At 46.5% G+C, this 21,388-nt stretch overlaps 1 pseudogene; it reads left to right on the plus strand.

Moving 5' to 3' along the window:
• LOC137537119 (uncharacterized) overlaps positions 1–21,388 on the plus strand; it is a 163,115-nt pseudogene that overhangs the window by 103,117 nt on the left and 38,610 nt on the right.

The following is a 21,388-nucleotide window of genomic DNA, read 5'->3' on the forward strand; positions in this document are numbered from 1 at the left end:
GGAGGCAGCAGGGGCAGGTGGCTGGGATAGCATGCTGGAGGCAGCAGAGGCAGATTGCTGGGATAGCAGAAGTGCCTCAGCAGCACACACTGTGCCAGTAACAGCCAGGACATGCTGGAGGCAGCTGGGGCAGATGGCTGGGGTGGCAGAAGTGCCTCAGGAGCACACACTGTGCCAGTAACAGCCGGGACATGCTGGAGGCAGCAGGGGCAGCTGGCTGGGATAGCAGAAGTGCCTCAGCAGCACACACTGTGCCAGTAACAGCCGGGACATGCTGGAGGCAGCAGGGGCAGGTGGCTAGGATAGCAGAAGTGCCTCAGCAGCACACACTGTGCCAGTAACAGCCGGGACATGCTGGAGGCAGCAGGGGCAGGTGGCTGGGATAGCAGAAGTGCCTCAGCAGCACACACTGTGCCAGTAACAGCCGGGACATGCAGGAGGCAGCAGGGGCAGATGGCTGGGATAGCAGAAGTGCCTCAGCAGCACACACTGTGCCAGTAAAAGCCGGGACATGCTGGAGGCAGCAGGGGCAGGGGGCTGGGATAGCAGAAGTGCCTCAGCAGCACACACTGTGCCAGTAACAGCCGGGACATGCTGGAGGCAGCAGGGGCAAATGGCTGGGATAGCAGAAGTGCAGAGCCTCAGCAGCACACACTGTGCCTGTAACAGCTGGGGCATGCTGGAGGCAGCAGGGGCAGATGGCTGGGATAGCAGAAGTGCAGAGCCTCAGGAGCACACACTGTGCCTGTAACAGCCGGGACATGCTGGAGGCAGCTGGGGCAGATGGCTGGGGTGGCAGAAGTGCCTCAGGAGCACACACTGTGCCAGTAACAGCCGGGACATGCTGGAGGCAGCAGGGGCAGCTGGCTGGGATAGCAGAAGTGCCTCAGCAGCACACACTGTGCCAGTAACAGCCGGGACATGCTGGAGGCAGCTGGGGCAGATGGCTGGGGTGGCAGAAGTGCCTCAGGAGCACACACTGTGCCAGTAACAGCCGGGACATGCTGGAGGCAGCAGGGGCAGCTGGCTGGGATAGCAGAAGTGCCTCAGCAGCACACACTGTGCCAGTAACAGCCGGGACATGCTGGAGGCAGCAGGGGCAGGTGGCTAGGATAGCAGAAGTGCCTCAGCAGCACACACTGTGCCAGTAACAGCCGGGACATGCTGGAGGCAGCAGGGGCAGGTGGCTGGGATAGCAGAAGTGCCTCAGCAGCACACACTGTGCCAGTAACAGCCGGGACATGCAGGAGGCAGCAGGGGCAGGGGGCTGGGATAGCAGAAGTGCCTCAGCAGCACACACTGTGCCAGTAAAAGCCGGGACATGCTGGAGGCAGCAGGGGCAGGGGGCTGGGATAGCAGAAGTGCCTCAGCAGCACACACTGTGCCAGTAACAGCTGGGACATGCTGGAGGCAGCAGGGGCAAATGGCTGGGATAGCAGAAGTGCAGAGCCTCAGCAGCACACACTGTGCCTGTAACAGCCGGGACATGCTGGAGGCAGCAGGGGCAGATGGCTGGGATAGCAGAAGTGCAGAGCCTCAGGAGCACACACTGTGCCTGTAACAGCCGGGACATGCTGGAGGCAGCAGGGGCAGGTGGCTGGGATAGCAGAAGTGCAGAGCCTCAGCAGCACACACTGTGCCTGTAACAGCCGGGACATGCTGGAGGCAGCAGGGGCAGATGGCTGGGATAGCAGAAGGGCAGAGCCTTAACAGCACACACTGTGCCTGTAACAGCCGGGACATGCTGGAGGCAGAAGGGGCAGGTGGCTGGGATAGCAGAAGTGCCTCAGCAGCACACACTGCCTGTAACAGCCGGGACATGTTGGAGGCAGCAGGGGCAGGTGGCTGGGATAGCAGAAGTGCCTCAGCAGCACACACTGTGCCTGTAACAGCCGGGACATGCTGGAGGCAGCAGGGGCAGATGTCTGGGGGTGGCTGTTACTTTCAGAGATTACCCAGCTGTTTGCCATCTGTTAAGGCTCAGTATGTAGCACATGCACCCCGGGGGAGTGTTTAGGGTTTTTTTTTTGTAGTTATTTGAACATTTCATAGTGAAATCTATTACACTGAGATTGCAGATTAAAAAATAAATTAAAAAAAAGCCTTAAAAAATATCTAAGTTAATGTAAAACATACAGGAATGTTTGAAAATCATTTAAACTTGCATATGGTTATTTTACCCCCTCTGCTTGTCTCTGCATGGGCCTTCCTGTTTCTCTCCCTCTTGTACGTTGCCCTGCGTGATGACCTGCCTTGTCAGCCTCTTAAAATGGCCCCACTACCAATATATTAGTCACACACTGATATCACCAACCACACCCCCTGCCAACAGAAGCTCCACCCTTCTGTCTCCCCTAAGCTTCTATATGTAGATATCAGATGACATTCCTATTGATTACAGCTCCCAGCATGGATTGGAGGAGCACTGTGCCGCACTGGCAGCATACAGCATTCACTGTATACAGTTCATCTGCCACCGCTTGTAGCCTGGCAGCATAGGTTGATCTCACCCCTCCAGCTGTCAGCTTCTATCCTCGGTATATCCCAGGTCCTTAGTTGGATAGCCGGTCACTCTTGCTCTATCCGCGCTGGGGTCAGCACGACCACCTCACAGCGCTATTCCCGCAAGGTAGAGGACGCCAGCCCGGGATCCCATCAGTGACGTGTGAGAGGGATGCTGCGTCACACGCATCCGCTTCGGCTCCGCCCACCGACGCGTTTCACGTCCTCATTGGACGTTTCATCAGGGTGTGTCCATGCCTCCTTCTGCCCCGTCCTATGTATCCTCCTTGACCCCGCCCCTTGTCTCCGTAACAGTACCATTCACATTGATCTATACAGTGACTTTTCCTGGGGTGGGTTTCATATGGATAGCATATATTCCATGGGGGTTGTTATGCAATAGGCACACATTGACAGTATACAGCAGTATGATGTTCTCAGGGCACAATAAAAATATTATTGCCTTTGCTTTCTTTTTATACACAGTTCCAGAACACGGATGTCGGCACTGGCAGTGTGTGGATTAGACAATGTCCCCATTTTTTTCCTTTTCTGATATGAATGTTTTTTACACAGTTGCTCAAATATATTTAGGCATTCCCTCCATCCTGTCTCAGCAGCACACAGAGATATTTTATATTTAATATGTGTGTGATACACACTTAAAGGCACAGTCCTTATCCATGGCACAATCCATGCACTGCGGTTCCACGTATACCACATGCGCTACCCACAGACATAATTCAATATTGAGGTTCACATTCATCATCTCACATATAGTTAATTAAGAGTGGGGGGGGGGGGGGGGGGGAAATCACTATATAGTTAATTATATCTATTTGCCCTGAGGAATGGGGAAAGGTCCAATTCTGCATTCAATCCACCCGGAGTTACACTCCCAAGTTTAAAGATCCACATAGCTTCTTTGCAGTAAAGGACCTCATCAAAGTCACCCCTTCTCCCAGAAATTTTTAAACCATAGATTCCCCTAACCGAGGTCCCCCTCAGGCTGTTTTGATGATGATCCCTATAATGGTCATAGATTAATCCTGTTGCCTTCCCACTTGTAATTTTACAGAAGTGTTCCAATACTCTCTCTTTTAATGCTCTTTTTGTTTTACCAATGTATTTTAGACCGCAAGGGCACTGTATCATATATACAACTTTTTTCGTGTCACAATTAATAAAAGATCTGATAGTATATTCCTTTTCGCCCTTGCTGTCAAAAAATACCCTGGTATTTTCCACATATGGACACATTTTGCACTTAGAACATTTAAACATGCCTGTAGGTTTTCTCTGATCAAGCCATGTAGATGGATTTCTCTGTAGTTCACTATGTACCAAGCGGTCCCTCAAATTAGGCGCCCGCCTTGCTGTTAAGAGTGGTCTTAGACCTTGATATGAACAACATTTCCCCTGTTATCTCCGATTCTCCGCCCCTAGCTACGAATCTACGGGCAAAGTCAACATTCATGCCCCCCCTATCGCAAAATAGAAATGTACATGTATTCCTAAACACAATTGAACGAGAGTTATGGAATTTAAAACTTTTCCCTTCCAAGGGGGACAATAATTTAACTTCTCAGGAAAAAATAGCCTTGGAAGAATTACAAAAAGCCCCTAAGCTGGTTATTAAACCTAGTGACAAAGGGGGAAATGTTGTTCTTATGGATGAGGAGAATTATGTAAAAGAGATTGAGAGACAATTAAATGATGTAAATACATATCGAAAACTTCGCGAAAATCCGTTTCCTGTAATTAAAAATCAGGTCAATAGCCTAATTGATGAGGGACTACATGAGGGAATACTTACCACCAAAGAATATGAATTCCTCACTGTAACTACCTATAATATACCAACTATTTACACGATTCCAAAAGTTCATAAGTCTATGTCTAACCCACCCGGACGACCAATCGTGTCCGCGGTGGGTAGTCCCACCCAACGGCTAGGTCAATATGTTGATAGGAAAACACGTCCATTGGTGCAGGACCTGCCTTCATATGTTCAAGATACACGTGATGTCCTGGGTGTCCTTGCCGGTTTTGAGGTGCCCCCGGGGTCCCTCCTTGTGGGGATCGATGTTGAGTCTCTCTACACGTCGATCCCGCATGAGGAGGGCCTCCGGGCAATGTCCTTCTTCCTCCGCGAGCGGCATCCCTCCGCTCTGGCTCACAATGCCTTCATTGTTGAGGCGATGAGATTAATTTTAACGCGGAATTGCTTTATTTTTGATGGGTGCTATTACCAGCAACTACGCGGAACGTCGATGGGGGCGTCGTGTGCACCAGCCTATGCTTGCTTGCATTTGGGACTCTGGGAGAGGGAGCAAGTGTTCCCCAGCCAGGAATATGGTGCACACGTCGCCCTCTGGATTAGATTCATAGACGACGTCTTAATGGTGTGGAGGGGCACCCAATGTGAATTGGAGCAGTTTGTGGCCAAACTCAATATCAACGGTAAAAATATCCGTTTGACCTTCTCTTCGGGTATGGAGATTCCATTTTTGGACCTCATGCTGAAGATTGAGGGAAAGAGGGTGGTCACAATGTCCTTTCGCAAACCCACAGCAGGCAATACGGTATTGCATGCAGGGAGTCATCATCCACAGTCCCTAAAGAAGGGAATTCCCTATGGACAGTTCCTCCGTCTTAGGAGGAATTGTGGGAGGGACGATGACTTCAGACAGGAAGCTCGGATGATGTATCAAAGATTCCGTGAACGTGGTTATGCACACTCGGTACTACGTAAAGCGCTGAAGAGGGCATGGAGCCAGGACCGGCAAAAATTGCTGGCCCCCGGAGGGATGCCGCGGAGGGCGGAGGGGGAGGGACATATGCGCCTGATAACCGGTTTTGGAGCCCATTGGGGTAACTTGCGTGAACTTCTGAATAAGTTCTGGCCTATTTTGACCTCAGATGGAGAAGTAGCAAAAATTGTAGGGCCAAGACCACTCTTAACAGCAAGGCGGGCGCCTAATTTGAGGGACCGCTTGGTACATAGTGAACTACAGAGAAATCCATCTACATGGCTTGATCAGAGAAAACCTACAGGCATGTTTAAATGTTCTAAGTGCAAAATGTGTCCATATGTGGAAAATACCAGGGTATTTTTTGACAGCAAGGGCGAAAAGGAATATACTATCAGATCTTTTATTAATTGTGACACGAAAAAAGTTGTATATATGATACAGTGCCCTTGCGGTCTAAAATACATTGGTAAAACAAAAAGAGCATTAAAAGAGAGAGTATTGGAACACTTCTGTAAAATTACAAGTGGGAAGGCAACAGGATTAATCTATGACCATTATAGGGATCATCATCAAAACAGCCTGAGGGGGACCTCGGTTAGGGGAATCTATGGTTTAAAAATTTCTGGGAGAAGGGGTGACTTTGATGAGGTCCTTTACTGCAAAGAAGCTATGTGGATCTTTAAACTTGGGAGTGTAACTCCGGGTGGATTGAATGCAGAATTGGACCTTTTCCCATTCCTCAGGGCAAATAGATATAATTAACTATATAGTGATTTCCCCCCCCCCCCCCACTCTTAATTAACTATATGTGAGATGATGAATGTGAACCTCAATATTGAATTATGTCTGTGGGTAGCGCATGTGGTATACGTGGAACCGCAGTGCATGGATTGTGCCATGGATAAGGACTGTGCCTTTAAGTGTGTATCACACACATATTAAATATAAAATATCTCTGTGTGCTGCTGAGACAGGATGGAGGGAATGCCTAAATATATTTGAGCAACTGTGTAAAAAACATTCATATCAGAAAAGGAAAAAAATGGGGACATTGTCTAATCCACACACTGCCAGTGCCGACATCCGTGTTCTGGAACTGTGTATAAAAAGAAAGCAAAGGCAATAATATTTTTATTGTGCCCTGAGAACATCATACTGCTGTATACTGTCAATGTGTGCCTATTGCATAACAACCCCCATGGAATATATGCTATCCATATGAAACCCACCCCAGGAAAAGTCACTGTATAGATCAATGTGAATGGTACTGTTACGGAGACAAGGGGCGGGGTCAAGGAGGATACATAGGACGGGGCAGAAGGAGGCATGGACACACCCTGATGAAACGTCCAATGAGGACGTGAAACGCGTCGGTGGGCGGAGCCGAAGCGGATGCGTGTGACGCAGCATCCCTCTCACACGTCACTGATGGGATCCCGGGCTGGCGTCCTCTACCTTGCGGGAATAGCGCTGTGAGGTGGTCGTGCTGACCCCAGCGCGGATAGAGCAAGAGTGACCGGCTATCCAACTAAGGACCTGGGATATACCGAGGATAGAAGCTGACAGCTGGAGGGGTGAGATCAACCTATGCTGCCAGGCTACAAGCGGTGGCAGATGAACTGTATACAGTGAATGGAACATTATCTTGCCTGATTAATAGTGCACTGGAAACCATAACTCTGATACAGATGGGCCCCCACCAGTTACAACAGCTGTGGCACAAGTGTGTAAGGAGGGAGTATGCGCGGACGAATGTGATGGTGGTGTAGTTTATTCCTGGCCAGGAGAAATTATATCTATATATTTGCATCACTTTGTATTGATTACACGCATTCAGCTATAAAGGCTCCGCAATTGCTGGTTTTAAAATGTTTGGGATCTATGTAATGGTATTGTGAGTATTTATGGGGGGCTATTTGTAGTTATGCAACAATAAAGTAAGTTTGGTATACCTTAGAAAGTGTGTGACCCTAACAATTTTATTTAATGGTGTCTAAGCATATTGAAGGGTTAACTTTCCCCCACATTGTGACAGGGGTATAGGAGCCAAACTGCAACTACATTTTTAGCTGTGGAATTTTTATTTGAGGATGAGTAGGCAACCAGATGACAACCGGGTGCTCACAAGCCTGGGAGAACACTGCAGAGGTTGTGATTGGCTGGCCTACTGATAGCTGGAGCTGGGCTAGTGACATAGAGACAATACAGTCCTACTCCTGTGACTGGAGATACACACCTGTGTTGAGTGCCCCTTTACACAAAGTCAGGCAGAGGCTGTGATTGGCTGGCCTGCTAATAGCCTGGCTGAAGCTGAGCTAGTGACAAGTGACACATTACAGGCAGAGGCCTCGCTTTCCCCGCAACACAGCCGCTCTCCCCATGTCTGGGCTCAGAATCGGAGATGAGGTTCCTCAGTCCCCTACACAATCCCCAGCGCCCTCCTCCACTTCGGAGCATTCCTGGCATCTGCCCCCCAACCTGGCTACGCTCCATATACATTCACCGCTGCACTCCCGAGGAGCAACAGAAGCAACCACCACCGTCAGCTTGTTAAAGAGAACCTGTACTGAGTAAAAATATTTAAAATAAACACATGAGGTAACTTCAAATGAACATTACATAGTTACCTTGCCATCAGTACCTCTCAGAAGCTCACCATTTTCTTCTGACAATTATCCCTTCCAGTTCTGACAATATTTTGTCACATCTGAAATATATCAGTTGCTGTCAGTAAAATATCAGTTGCTGTCAGTTATAGCTGAGAGGAAAACTGGTGTACCAGGTAATGTCCATGTTTCCCTATGGCTCAAGTGGGCGATGTTACAGTTTAACTGTGTGCTGACCAGAAAGCTGTTAATAATGTAATGGCCATTTTCAAAATGGAGGACGGAAAATTCCCTTGATCACAGTGAACAAACAGGACGCGGGACAGGAGAAAGACACTGAGGAGTAGACTACATGGAAGGTAAGTATGACTTGAGTATGCGTATTTTGACTTTTAATTTACAGTTCAGGTTTTCTTTAACCTCCGCTTGCCAGCTGATGTCATCCCAAATGTCGAGGGCTACACAGAATCTCCCCGTGGCCGCAGATTGGCTGACAAGTGCGAACGATAGACAGGGTGCCCTGTGGATTCCTCCCACTAGGCCACGCCTGTGATGGCAAAGGCAAGCTGATTGACCGAGCGTGGCTTAACTGACAGATGGAGGACAGCAAAGAGCCAGGCATGTAGTGACAGCAGGGCAGGCAGTCTCATCAGCCGGGCGGTAATTTATTTTACCTGAGCACTCCGCCCGGCTGATTGATCCTGGGGAGAACACTGCTAAATAATAATAAAATCTTCACACATCTACCCAACTGTGTACTTTCCAATAGTATTGTTTTCAGGGTTCTGTTACCTGCCCACACCTTACAAACAGATTTCCAACAGATTTCTGCATAAAATCTATTGGAAATCTGTGGAGCCACCTCTGCCTGCAAGCCCAGATCTCCCCATCTATATGTGGATGCCGTAGTGACGGTGAGTATTGCAGGCTCACCTGTTCACTTGTATGCTTCCTGTTATGTCCCATGTCTTTCTCCATTGCCAGCGGGGTGCCTGTACCTGTACCCGTGACCCCATCGCAGCTACAGGACATCAGTACATGTGATGGTACATGTGGAACAGGTGCCCCCATTGGCAATGCAGAAAGCTGTAGGACACAGGAGAATGCAAGCCAGTGGACAGGTGGGCCTGCAATACTCACCACGACCCGGGAATCACTGCACGCCTTTTTGAGGGCCAGATATCGATGCCACAAATCGACTAATGTATGGCACCTTTACAATTCTACTCTCCTGTGTCCAACAGTATTGTTTACATTATAAAACCATTGTCTGCTCTGTCACTGCACTGATATTGGTCAATCTGCTAGTACTAATAATAATAATATTGACCGAATGCCGGTGAGTCCACAAAATTAGCGTACATTTGAATACGGCGCTGGTAGACTTGGGCGCAGGATCCAGCTGTTAAATGGCTGGTCCTGCTTCTGCACAAGTCCGGGGCGTTTTAATTACTATTCCCCCTCCAGGCCGACATGGATAGTGGGGGAATGAAATAATTCGGCTTCCAGCGATTGCTGGAGGCCGAATTATTGTGTTTTTTAAACAACTTCGGCTCCGTCTTCTGACGGAGCCGACCTTCCTCACTGAGCGCCGCTATAGACTGATTCCCATTACAGTCTATGGCGGCGCTGGCTGCGCCCAAAGCTAGCAGCGCTGAAAAGCACTGCTCCGACAAAATTAGGTTGCAGTTAGCATATTTCCCACAAGATGGCGATCTCACTTCTCCCAAGTTGGAACGCATGGTCAACAAGATAGTAATCCATACACAGGATGTGATGTAACAGAAGGAGGAGAAGTTGCACGAGTGGAGGAGAGTCGTTGTTGGAAGAGGTAATTGTGTGATTATTGTTATATATTCAGCAGAGCAGAGTTCGGGGTGAACATACTTTGTTACAGAGGAGAGGAGGCATAGCTTCATACTGTCCCTCTTTGGAATCCCTGTCCCTCTTTGGAATCCCTGTCCCTCTGTCTCTCTTCCTTCCTCATGTGTCCCTCTTTCAGGACTAATGGACAGATCTGTGTAGATATGTGTATTTTCCTACGGGGAAAAAAAGTGTTTTATTGACTATAAACTTTATTCCCGTTCTTTAAATTGATAATTTTTAAACGTTAATATGAAGGGTAATGAACCAGAATAGTATGGACCAGTGTGGTTTGAAATAAAAAACAACATATTTATCTTTTGAAATCTTTATGGTATCAGTGACTAGGCATATGCAGGGGGCATGGCTAGGGGTGTGGCAGGCAGGGGCAGCGCCAGGTGGGTGCTTTGGGTGCTGAAGCCCCCCCCCCCTAAAATCCTCCAAGCACCCTATTAGCACACCCTAAAAAAACAAGTGCTGATTTGAATTTTTTTTCTTCGTACAGCGCCGCTCTGTTGCTTTAACTTTTCCCAGGCACTAGCCCAGCCTCAGCCGATCTAGCAAGCCACTCACGCTGCTGTGCTCTGCTCAGGCTCCCCCTTGCTGTGTGTGGCATGGCGATTGACGTCAGACGTTCCATGCGCAGCGCACGCTGACGTGACGTCACTCGGCCAGGCAGCATAAAACTGCGCACACTGCGTGGTGTCGACGTGGTGAGGGCGGAGCCGTGGGCATGAGGGGAGAGAGAGCCGAGCAGCGAGAGAGAGACCGTTAGTCATAGCCTGGACTGGAGACAGAGAGTGGGGGAGGTCTGGAGTCGGAGAGAGGAGAGCCAGTCCCATTGAGTGAATGAGGGAGGCCCAGTTCAGCGCGGGCATTGGGCGGGGGGTTGGGGCCACTTTTGCTGCGTCATCATCATTGCCTGCCGGTGCTACCTGGGCCAGGGCCAGCCAGGCCCACTGGGCCTGGCTAGGCTGGCTCACACTCTTACGCTACGTACAGACATGCGATAACGATCGTTCGTAAGCAACGACGAACGATCAATTAAGGAGAGAAATGAAAAGGTCGTTAGTAAAGAGATGTTGAAAGTGGCAAACGATCAGATCGTTTCCGAACGAACGATGCGGAAGTGACGAACGTATGATGCAGCGCATCTATTATGCTAAACGTTATTCAGATCAATGAACCCGGAACGAACGTCATTGTTAATGGCCAGTAGGAAAGAGGAAGTTGCGTACAGATATATATATATATATATATATATATATATATATATATATATATATATATATATATATATATACACAGAGAGAGAGAGAGATATAGATAGATATATCTCTATCTATATACATCTATCTACATCTATATATACATATATATATATATATATATATATATATATATACATATATCTATATACATCTCTCTGTCTCTCTCTCTCTCTGTCTGCGCATGTACGGTACTTAACGAACGATCGTTTTTGTAACGATCAGCATACACACGTACTTTTGCTAACGATCGTCGTTACAAAAAATCCGCCAGGACGGATTTCCATTTTGCAACGACTTCAGTCGCTGATCGTTACCCTTAACGATCGTTAGCGGTTATTTTGTATCGATCGTCGTTATAAACGATCGTTAGTCGTTCGTTACCAACGACTTTAGTCGCATGTCTGTATGCCCCTTTATCCTGTCAGTGTAATGTCCATACTATATTTATATAGCAGTAACATCTTATCAAGCTCTTTACAGAGTGCATAGTCAGGTTCTCGGAAGAGCTCACAATCTAATCCGACCATACTCTTATATCCTACCATATCATTATGTATTTATATAGCACTGGAATATACTCCAGTACTTTACCATGCCCCTCTTTTGATGGCCACGCCCCTCTTTTTGATGGCCACGGCACTATTTTGTTGGCCACGCCCCTCTTTTTGCCCACAACCCTCTTTTGACCACGCCCCCATTTTTCGGCACACCTAGCCCCCCTTCAAAATTATTCAGCACCTGCATAGCACCCCCCAAAAAAATTCCTAGAGCCGCCACTGGTGGCAGGGGTGTGGCTTGAGTGTCACTCTTTCTTATATCAAAAAGTTGGTAGGTATGAGGAGGTCATAGTACACCGGTCACTATCCTGATCATCCCCTTTGAAGAAATTGCCATAGAAGAGACTTTTACCATAGAATCCCTTTATAGTAAACTCCAAAGCATCGGGAAAAGAAGCTTACTATATCAGAAGTTTACTATATTAGGATTGGTTGTACATTGTATATTCATACAGCCTCATGATCAGGACCTGAGGACGGAGATTACTATATCCAGAGGTTTGCTATTTCAGAGTTTACTATAACGAGTCTCTACTGTACAGTACAGACCAAAAGTTTAGACACACTCTTGGCATTCTCTTGATGAGCTTCAAGAGGTAGTCGGCTGAAATGGTCTGCCAAGCGTCTTGAAGGAGTTCCCAGAGATGCTTAGCACTTGTTGGCCCTTTTGCCTTCACTTTGCGGTCCAGCTCACCCCAAACCATCTCGATTGGGTTTAGGTCTGGTGACTGTGTAGGCCAGGTCATCTGGCGCAGCACCTTATCACTCTCCTTCCTGGTCAAGTAGCCCTTACACAGCCTGGAGGTGTGTTTGAGGTCCTTGTCCTGTTGAAAAATAAATGATGGTCCAACTAAACACAAACCGGATGGAATAGCATGCCGCTGAAAGATGCTGTGGTAGCCATGCTGGTTCAGTATGCCTCCAATTTTGAATAAATACCCAATAGAGTCACCAGCAAAGCACCCCACACACCATCACAACTCCTCTTCCATGTCTCACGGTGGGAACTAGGCATGTAGAGACCATCCGTTCACCTTTTCTGCATCACACAAAGACACGGTGGTTGGAACCAAAGATCTCAAATTTGGACTCATCAGACCAAAGCACAGATTTCCACTGGTCTAATGTCCATTCCTTGTGTTCTTTAGCCCAAACAAGTCTCTTCTGCTTGTTGCCTGTACTTAGCAGTGGTTTCCTAGCAGATATTGTACTATGAAGGCCTGATTCACACAGTCTCCTCTTAACAGTTGTTCTAGAGATGTGTCTGCTTCTAGAACTGTGTGTGGCATTGACCTGGTCTCTAATCTGAGCTACTGTTAACCTGCGATTTCTGAGGCCAGTGACTAGGATGAACTTATCCTCCGCAGCAGAGGTGACTCTTGGTCTTCCTTTCCTGGGGCGGTCCGCATGTGAGCCAGTTTCTTTGTAGCGTTTGATGGTTTTTGAGACTGCACTTGGGGACACTTTCAAAGTTTTCCCAATTTTTTGAACTGACTGACCTTCATTTCTTAAAGTAATGATGGCCACTCGTTTTTCTTTACTTAGCTGCTTTTTTCTTGCCATAATACAAATTCTAACAGTCTATTCAGTAGCACTATCAGCTGTGTATTCACCTGACTTCTCCACAACGCAACTGATTTCCCAACTCCATTTATAAGGCAAGAAATACCACGTATTAAACCTGACAGGGCACACCTGTGAAGTGAAAACCATTTCAGGTGACTACCTCTTGAAGCTCATCAAGAGAATGCCAAGAGTGTGCAAAGCAGTAATCAAAGCAAAAGGTTGCTACTTTGAAGAACCTAGAATATGACATATTTTCAGTTGTTTCACACTTTTTGGTTATGTACTATACTTCTACATGTGTTACTTCATAGTTTGGATGCCTTCAGTGAGAATCTACAATATTGATAGTCATGAAAATAAAGAAAACTCTTTGAATGAGAAGGTGTGTCCAAACTTTTGGTCTGTACTGTATATAAACTAGCTGGTGTCTGCACACCGTCCTCCCGCCATCCACGCTGCTGGCCGCTTCCCTCTGATCTATCCCCACTGCTGATTGGCTGCACTCAAGCTTTGCTATGCACACAGACTGCTAGCCATGGTGGTGGTTCCCTTGGTCTCACAGCAGTGCGGCGATTGCCCATTTGTCTCCCTGCCACCAACGCTGTCTAGCGTGACTGTGACACTTCCATCTGCAGCTGTTTGACTGGGACAGTCACTTGCTACAGAAACCGCCAGCTGTAGTGGCAGCAGCAAATAACTGGGATATGCAGGAGGATGAGGTGAACGAGGACACAGAGGTGATATAGGGGGCCCCTCATCAGACCAACACTGACCAGCCAATGGACACTGTGAGCTTAATGCTGGATACACACGTTGAGATTTCCCGTTCGATTCTCGGGATCGAACGGATCGATTAGATTATTTCCAACATGCTCGATTCGGATTTCGATCGTTTCTGCCGTCGATTTGGCATACTTAATATTCAAATCGATGGCAGAAACGATCGAAATCCGAATCGAGCATGTTGGAAATAATCGAATCGATCCGTTCGATCCCGAGAATCGAACAGGAAATCTCAACGTGTGTATCCAGCATTACACACATCTACAGGTGGCTTAGGACCTGGAAACTGATTGGTCCATGTGTACATGTGCCAGACACAATGCTGCTTTGTGGAGCCTGGCTGCTACTGCTGCTGCTGTTACAGCTTTGTGTGCTTATGCATCCTTGTTCCTGGCTGCTCTGCAATTTGTACTTATACAGCCATATGGTCTGCTCAACTTTATTGGAATATCTGAGCTGGAGAACTATTGCTTTTTTAGAGGAATCGGTCCCAAGTGGAAAGTCAGGGAAGTTAGATGCAGCTTTAGGAATGTAGCTTTCCAGTTTACTGCATTGGTTCCTTGGTGGGCCCGTCTGTATGACTGGCCGGCATGTGTGATTGTTGAGTAGGTGGGCGTGTTTATGTGTAACAGCGCTGTTATTTTCAGGGCTGTGGAGTCGGTACAAAAATCCACGGACTCCGACTCCTCTAATTTGCATATTACAATATTGTTGATTGAAAGTATGTAACATAAAATGCATCTCTTAACTGCCAACGGTTAGGAATTTTAAAAGACAACTGAAGTGAGAGGGATATGGAGGCTGCCATATTTATTCTATTTTAAACAATACCAGTTACCTGGCTATCCAGCTGATCTTCTGATGTGCAGGTACTCTGCAAGGGAATGAGGAGATTCTTCCTCTATTACACATTCTTCATGCACAATCTGAACATGGATCAGGCCCTAGGCAATGTAACTGTGGGTACATGTAAGAGTGATGTGCAGGTACTCTGCTGGAGAATAAGGCGATTCTTCCTCTATTACACATTCTTCATGTACAATCTGTACCAGGTTTATGGGTGTTAGACAACACCTCTGTGTTCAATGTGCACAACATTCTCAGTGGATTCCCTGCATCTCTATGGGAAGTGCATATGTAGAATATAGTACTACTGTGTAACTTAAGGTACACCTGAGACAGATGAAAGTTTTATACATTACTGGGGCTTCCTCCAGCCCCCTTCAGGCTAATCAGTCCCTCGCTGTCATCCTCTACCACCTGGATCTTCTGTTATGGGTCCAGGTACTTGAGCCAGTTGGGTGCAGTGCACATGCACACACTCCGCCACCAGAGGCGCTATATCTGGCTCTTGACCCGACTTTACTCCCTCCAAAAATTGTTTGCCTGAAGAAGCGGGACTGTTACCCGTGAAACGCGTTGCACTTTTGGAGCTCATAATAAATGTTACTTTAAACTAAGTAACCTGCCCGTTGTCTGGCCATTTTTTCAGAAGGGAGGTGAGTCCACCCACTTCCCCCTTCTTAACAATTTTAACACATTTTACTCTACTTGGCGCCTCTGTTGTTATACCACATAATTGTTTAGTCCACCCTGGGTGGAGGGGTGTATCCCCATTTACTTCTATCTACAGAGAGCGACTTCTTAACCCTGAGCGGGGTCAGGTTACAATTCTCCCCTCCTGCTTATCCAGTGGTTGCCTTGGAAGCGACCCGTCCTTGTGAGTACAATCAGACATCACCTTATTAATGTACTACACCATATCGGGCTCTCGGTTCTCCCCCTTTCTTTCAAGTCCGCCACCAGGAATGTACTACACCTGCGGAGCACTATTGCGTAGGTGCAGAATGCTCCTGGCTGTGGAAGCGGTACATGGCCAGACTGCGCTGACTGGCTGAATTACCGGGACTCATAGCAGAAGTTCCAGGTGGCGGAGGAGGACAGCGAGGGACTGATTAGCCTGAAGGGGGCTGGAGGAAGCCCCAGTTATGTATAAAACTTTTATTTTCATGCGTCTCAGGTGCCCTTTAATTCGTAGTCACCAAACCAAATTTTAACAACATATCAAATTATTTTATTTCATGAACAAAGGGAGCGCATAGATTTGCATAAATCAGCATCAACGCAGAATTATTTCCATCTCATTGACCATCTCTATTGGTGACACAGCTACACATCAGGCTTTATTCTTACAGCGTAGATGTTATTTACTATATATAAGAGATTCCTGTGTACACATCATATATACTGTACAGTCACAATCAGATATGTATATCTGACTTTTAAAATACAGGGACTGCAGCACAAGTAACTTTTTTGATTGGTTTATTTCATTTTTGTGGAATAAGCAGAGCTATTACTGTATATATAAATTGTTTATGATGAATATTATCTGAGAAATAGAACATTTTATCATATTGTCTATTTTAATTACAGTTTAAATTCATTAGGAGTCGGTGCATTTTTTCCTGACTCCGACTCCAGGCACCCAAAATTGCTACGACTCCACAGCCCTGGTTATTTTTTTTTTTTTTTATTAACCACCCTGGCGTTCTGATTAAATCGCCAGGGTGGCTGCGGGAGGGTTTTTTTTAAATAAAAAAAAAACTATTTCATGCAGCCAACTGAAAGTTGGCTGCATGAAAGCCCACTAGAGGGCGCTCCGGAGGCGTTCTTCCGATCGCCTCCGGCGCCCAGAATAAACAAGGAAGGCCGCAATGAGCGGCCTTCCTTGTTTTGCTTAGATCGTCGCCATAGCGACGAGCGGAGTGACGTCATCGACGTCAGCCGACGTCCTGACGTCAGCCGCCTCCGATCCAGCCCTTAGCGCTGGCCGGAACTTTTTGTTCCGGCTACGCTGGGCTCAGGCGGCTGGGGGGACCCTCTTTCGCCGCTGCTCGCGGCGGATCGCCGCAGAGCGGCGGCGATCAGGCAGCACACGCGGCTGGCAAAGTGCCGGCTGCGTGTGCTGCTTTTTATTTTACGAAAATCGGCCCAGCAGGGCCTGAGCGGCAGCCTCTGGCGGTGTTGGACGAGCTGAGCTCGTCCAGACCGCTCAGCAGGTTAAATATCTTTATTTCAAATTTTTCCAAATATAAATAGCATACAAGTACAGTAAAAAAAAAAATCGAAGAAAATAGTCTCCATATTTTTCCTATACACAGTGATCTATCACTCGCTTACAATATAATGCCAAGTACACACCACACAACTCTCCGCCAGACTCCCTCCCAGACCCACCCGCCAAATAGCCCCTCTCCATGCCGCAGGCAAATCCACCAGGAGAATCCAACAGAAAACTGAACGGCGTGCCCCCAGCACAACAGGTGTCCTTCCCCTTCCCTATAGATCTGTTTCACACTCTAATGTCACACCTTCCACCATGGATATTAATTTATAGCACTGTGTCTTTTATGTGACCTTTCTCGTATCTTAAGTTCCTATACCCCCCACACGCAAGTGCCAGTTCCCACCATTCAAGCCTCCATTCACTCCCCCCCCCCCCCCCCCCCAAGGGTCAGTCCGTCTCGTTGTTACTTTAACTTCTCCTCATTTCCTAATTCCTGTCCATCAAAACCCCAGGGGTCTCATCTCATTCCGATTTCCTCCTTATTCTGTCATATTCATCTAAGGCTTTGAATTCAAACCATTGCCTCCATCTTTCCTCATGTCTCCCTGTATCTCCATGTACAAAACTAGTTAATTCCTCCATCTTCCAGACCCTTTCCAGTTCCACAAACCATTCCCAGACACTTGGGCCTTGTGTCGATTTCCAGTGCCTTGCTATGAGGGTCCTTGCTGCATTAATCAAGAACCCCACCAAAGACCCCTCATATTTCTTTGATGGCCACTCATTGCTATGTAGTAGAAAAAAGGCGGGGTCATCCGGGAGTTCCTCTCCCGTTATTTGGGAAGTATAGTTTTTCACAGCCTCCCAGAACTCTCGTATTTCTTTGCACCCCCAAAAAATATGTAATATATCTCCCTTTTCCTTTCCACACCTCCAACACTGTGCTGAGGTACCTGGGAACATCCTACTCAGCCTCTCCGGGGTGAGGTACCATCTAGCAAATATCTTATATCCTGCTTCCTGGCCCCTTGTAGATATAGATGACTTGCTTGCCATTTTAGTTATTTTCTTCCACTGTTCCTCAGTGAATGGTCTTTCCAGGTCCTTTTCCCAACCAGCCCGCACTGAGGCCGCAGGGTCTTCTGTCCCATTCAATAATGCATATATCTTTGAAAGGGTCCTTCTTTGTTGGCCCCTTCCCCTACACATCTCTTCAAATGGGGTATTTTTCCTGCTTAGGGCCTCTTTAGTACCACATCTTTTCAAAAAGGATTTAAATTGGATGTGGCTCCATTCATCTAGTGTTCTTCTCTCCCCCTTCCTTTGCAGCTCCTGCAAGGGGACCCATTCTCCGTTACTCACTAGATCTCGGGCTATTCATTCCTTTTCTCCCCTCCAATTGGGATAACTACTTGGGTGTATTCCTGGAGGAAAATTTTATTTCCCAGTATTGGTATAACGGGTGTTGGCCAGGGGGAAATCTCTTCCTTTACCCTATATTTTTCAAAGGTCCCTACTGTATATTTTATAATTTCTATTCCTTTGCCTTGTATATTCTTTTTATTTTTCTCTGAAATCCACAGTAACTTTGTCAGAGGGCATCCCGCTATATCTTCCTCTAAAGATACCCATCTGTTTTCTTCTGCATGCTTATGCCAGTCTACTATTTTTGTCAATATCGCGGCTTCATAATAGTACTTGAAATTTGGTACCACCAACCCCCCCTTTTCCCTTCCTGCTGATTGTAGTCTATAACTTATTCTCGTCTTTTGGCCCCTATTTATAAATCTATTAATGCAACTAGTTAGATTTTTAAAAAAACAAGATGGCACTGGTATGGGTAGGGCCTGGAACAGATACAGTAACCGAGGAAGAATATTCATTTTAATTATAGCCACTCTGCCAAACCATGAACATTTTGGTTGGTCCCAGGACTCCAAATCCTTTTTTACCTGTTCCAGCATCGGGTAATAATTATATAATACCATATCCTTTAAACTAAACATCATCTTCACTCCCAGGTACCTCAGCGCGTTATCTGGCCACTTAAACGAGAAATTCTCCTTCAACAGGCTCCTCTGGTGCTCCTCCAACCCCCAGGCTATTGCCTCACTTTTGTCAAAATTTAATTTTTAAATTTGAGACTAAACCAAAATCATGAAATTCCCGCATCAAGTTTGGGAGAGAAATATGCGGATCCACAAGATAAAACAACATATCATCGGCATATGCTGCCACCTTGTACATTTTTCCCCTTACCTCAATGCCCCGTATGTTGGAGTCCCGCCTAATCCTACACAAGAAGGGTTCCAATGTCAGCGCAAAAATCATTGGGGACATGGGGCACCCTTGTCGCGTCCCATTCTTTATACCAAACGCGTCCGATAAGACCCCATTTGCCCTTACCCTCGCGTTTGGTTCTGAGTATAGTGCCATGATTCTGCTTACCATTTTCTCCTTTATGCCTATATATTTCAGTACCCCTTCAATGAAGGCCCACTCCACCCGGTCAAAAGCCTTCTCAGCGTCTGTAGATAGAAACATGACAGGGTTGGAGTGGGCCGTCACCCACTGGGCCAAGTTAATAGTCCGTATAGTATTGTCTCTTGCCTCCCGACCTCCAACAAACCCCACTTGGTCTGGGTGTATGAGATTATTTATCATAGGGGATATTCTATTGGCTAATACCTTTGCATATAGTTTGACATCCACATTTAACAAGGCAATTGGCCTGTAACTCTGACAGTGTGTAGGGTCCTTTCCCTCCTTGTGCAGTACTGATATAAAGGACTCCAACATACGGGGGGAAAACCCTCTCTGTGTCCCCTCACCTGTTATATTGTTCATTGCCTTTATCAGATGTCCCACCACTTGATCCCCAAACCTCTTATAATATTCACTTGTAAACCCGTCGGGTCCGGGGGCCTTTCCTGTCGGTGTCTGTGTAATTGCTAATTTTAGCTCTTGTAGTGAAATAGGGAATTCCAGGGCCGAGGCCTCTTCATCTGACAGTCTGGGCATTCCACTTTCTCCTAGATAATCCAGTATCTTCCTATTCTTTACCTCCATATCTCTCTCATGCATTGACCCTTTTAGATTATATAGTTTTTTATAATATTCCTGAAATTCTCCAACTATGTCTTCCAACTTGTAACATTTCTCTCCCTTCGTGTTTTTAATACATGCTATATAGTTACTTTTCTGCTGTCTCTTGAGGGATTTGGCCAGTAGTGAACCACATTTATTTCCATACTCATAAAAGGTACGTTTACATCTTAAAGCCATACACTGAACTTTATAAAAGAGGAGATTTTCCAAACGTTTCCTTTCCTTAGTTAATTCTTCCAAAATGTTCTCATTTTTATCTTTTTTATGTTGTTGTTCTAATTCTGCTATATTATCCAATAAAACCTTTATTTCTTTATCTCTCTCTTTCTTTCTCCTGGCTCCTTCTTGTATCAAAATACCCCTTATATAACATTTATGGGCCTCCCAGACCGTCATATCCGAAGCCTCGCCCCTGGAATTAAGAAGGAAATAGCTTTCCAATTCTTCCCGTACCCTCTGGGTCACTTCCTCATTCCTTAATAATGCGTCATTCAAGCGCCATATCATTGGGCCCTTAACCTTTTCTCCCCACCTCAATTCCACCGATACTTGTGCATGGTCTGAGAGTGTTATAGGGCCTATATTTGGGGACCTTGAAATAGAGAGCAAATCGTGTGAAACAAAAACATAATCTATTCTAGAATATCAATTATGTACCTGAGAATAATATGTATAGTCTCGCGCAGTGGGATTGCATATGCGCCAAACATCCACCAGTTGCAGTCCATGCAATAATCTTTTACTCTTCCTTTGTATACCACCTGAAATGGTCGATTTACCAGCAGAGGTGTCTATCTGCGGATCCAGGGCTACATTCAAATCCGAACCAATAATAACACTTCCTTCTGCGAACACCTCAACCTTTTTCAAAAATTGCTCTAATGTTTTTGCCTGACCGGCATTTGGCGCATAATACGAACCCACTGTCACCGTTCTATTAAACAATTGTCCTTTTATTAAATTAAACCGACCCTGCAGATCCGCATATTCCTCCCCCAATACAAATGGCACATCCTTTGCCACTAGAATTGCTGTTCCCTTGATCTTGGATGCCTGCAGGCCACTCATATATATTGTTTTATAGTACTTATCAAACATTCTTGGGGCTGTAGGGCCTTTAAAATGCGTTTCCTGCAGGCATACAATTCCCGCCCTTTCTCTACGACACAGACTCAGGATGGCTGATCTTTTTTCTGGTTTGTTAAGCCCCCTGACGTTTAACGACAGGACCTTAAGATCCATACTCTTTATCTATTTTGTAGCTTACAAAATCCGGACTGACCTCCCTTCCATTCTCTCCCCTCCC

The sequence above is a fragment of the Hyperolius riggenbachi genome, chromosome 10, assembly GCF_040937935.1.
Source record: "Hyperolius riggenbachi isolate aHypRig1 chromosome 10, aHypRig1.pri, whole genome shotgun sequence".
Lineage (NCBI taxonomy): Eukaryota > Metazoa > Chordata > Amphibia > Anura > Hyperoliidae > Hyperolius > Hyperolius riggenbachi.